Below are 2943 nucleotides of genomic sequence, written 5' to 3'. Positions count from 1 at the left end.
TTTTTGAGATTTTTTTTTTTTTTTGTTACGGATTTTTGAATTTTTTCCATATAAGCATGAATTATCAAATAAAACATGGGAGACCAAAATTTCAAAAAATCAACGCCTGTTTTAGTAAATTGCATTTGTTATATAAAAAAAAACGCAACAGCAGTCTCCAAAAAAAATTCTCACGCGGTTTTTAGCCGGATAATACTCGAAAATTTTCTAGAAACTCTGAATGGAAAGTTGAAATTTTGATGAAAATTTTTTGAATTCTTGTGATCTTTATATCGATGGATGATTGGACGATCGACCTAACTCGGCAGACAGTTCGAAAACACCCTATATCAGAAAATTTTTCAACTACGCCTTCCTTCAGAATTTAATTAAAGAACGCCCTACTTCGGAATTTTATTGGAAAACACCCTATCTCAGAATTTGGTTGAAGAACGTCCTATCTCAGCTGCCGATTCAAATACGCCCTATCTCTATCTGAAAGGGAGCGTTCTTCAATCAAATTCTGAAGTAGGGCGTTTTTGGAAAGTTTTCTGAGATAGGGCGCTTTCAAACTGGCTGCAAAAAAAAATTCATGGAAATAATTGTCAATATTATATTAGAACAAGGTGTACGCTTTCATTTGTCGCCAAGTGTATGTACAGTGGCGCTCATGTAAATAGCACACCTTTACATTTTTATCATTAATTATATATAAAAATATAGTATATTCTATACCATAAACCATAAAAGTCAAAAATTTAAAAGTTTGTGCAAAGTTCACGAAAATTTAACACATTTAAAAAAAAAAATTCATCAAAAATTCCAACTTTCAGATTATTTAGATTATTTAGGCCCACTTGCAGAATAGCAGGTTATCTATTTAAATCGAAGTTTACCGGTTAAATTAATAAATTGTCTTGCACAATCAATGGTTAGGAGTAAAATTAGAGTTAAATCGTTAAATATTTAGCCCAGAAATTTTCGAAGGTTAACTTGCTAACTTTACATATGTCAATTCTGTCAGTACCAAGAATAAAGAAATTGAGATTTCAAAAATATTTAGTGTAAAACATATATGTAATACTCCTATATTGGCAGTAAGAGCTAGTACCGTCCGAAAACACTACAGTACAGATATATCAATAAACACGTACGAAAGAAAAGGAACACATACGTTTATAAATAAACATGTACACAACACATATACAAAAACGGCACTCAAGTACACAATACATTGACAAAAACAGTACTAGACTGTCTCGCTTTGATTTCGGAATGCTTACACATTGAGAAATTAGCTTACTGCCAATATAGAAGTATTACATATATGGTGTAAAAAAATATTTTTGAATACATACATATGTACATTAGACTGCATCACCAAAGAAAGTGGCGGTTTTTCCGCCTGGATTACAAAATTCATTATATTTTAAGACGTCCACCAAAATATTTCGGAAAAATATTAAGATTTAAGCGAGCTGGACTGATTTGAAAATACTTCCAAAAATGGAGTTTTTTATGAATAAAAATAGTTTCTTAAAGAAATTTTTGAAAAAAGTCCCTTCATATGACAAAACAGATTAGGCTTAAAAAATCTGCATACAGATATTTAAAAATCTTTTCAAATAACTGTACCAAAACTTTTTTGATTTAGACTTATGGGATCTCGGTAAAAAGGTATTTTCCCACTATTTTTATTTATGTGCAAAAAAAAGTCATTCGTGTCCCAATTTGTTTTTTTTTTGTCAAATACCAACACATCTTAATTCAACTTTGAATGATGTTCGTTCATCCTACCTTTCTCTTTCCTCCTTTGAATGAGCTTATTAGCAAAGAAATAAAAAGGGTGAGAAAATACCTTCCAATGATACCTCACAAGCCTAAATCGGAAGAGCTTAGGTTTAGATATTCAAGTTTTTCAGATACCAATCTTTGAAAAAAGTTAAAAAACAGCACTTAAAATCTCATTATTACGATTCTGTTCAAAATTTTTTGAAATTTTTTTTTAATATTTTTATGTAAGTTTTTTAAGCTTAAAGCATTTGAGCTGATTTAAAAAAAAACATATTTAATAAACTATTTTTATTCTTAAGAAACTCCATTTTGGAGGTATTTTCAATCGGTCCAGCTCGCTTGATTCTTAATATTTTTCCGAAATATTTTGGTGGACGTCTTAAAATATAATAGCTTTTATAATTCTAATGGAAAATCAGTACCGATTTTTTTTGTATGGAGAGTGATGCAGTCTAATGTGCCTACATATGTACATACATATGCCCGTATTAACTTTTGCCGCCTTCAACTCTGAGGTTTCGGTCAGTGTCGTGTGAAAAATATATGCCATTAAAATGCACCAAACGTATGCAGTGAAAAAATGTCGCTGGCCAATTTGCAGAGCAATGAAATATCATTTTATTTAATATTTGTCATATTCTTTAGCTTTGCTGTTTGTATTTGAAATTTCACATTCAATTTCAAATAATAAACGGAAACAATCAAAACAAACATCAAAAAAGAGAGAGTGGCGCCTACTTAATTTAGAAATCCCTCGGGTTACTTACCTCTGGGCCAGATTTCAATGCTACAAGACATTGTCGGGTTTAGGAATATAAACATTTAACTCTGAGGTACTGAGCTCTGTATTTATATATTTAACTCTGGATTTTCTGCAAGTGGGCCTTAAAAGCGGATTGTGCGATTAATGAATTAATATGAGTTATAATCAATTTAATAATTGCGCAGTCCTATTGCAAAATGTGTTGAAATAAATAATTTTAAAAAGTATGCGTATTTTTAAAGAAAATTGTTTGTATATCACTATTATATAAGTGATTTTTGTTATTTATTTTTACCCTCTGAAGGTATTATATTCGTTTTTGGCTTTAAAAACTACATACATTATAACAAGATCTCATTTTTAAAATAAAAGATTTGTTAAATCGATTTCATGAATTTTATAAAAAA

Source organism: Rhagoletis pomonella, unplaced genomic scaffold (genome assembly GCF_013731165.1).
Source record: "Rhagoletis pomonella isolate Grant_MI unplaced genomic scaffold, Rhpom_1.0 Rhpom_scaffold_00003, whole genome shotgun sequence".
Classification (NCBI taxonomy): Eukaryota; Metazoa; Arthropoda; class Insecta; order Diptera; family Tephritidae; genus Rhagoletis; species Rhagoletis pomonella.
Note: the sequence above shows the minus strand (reverse complement) of the source record.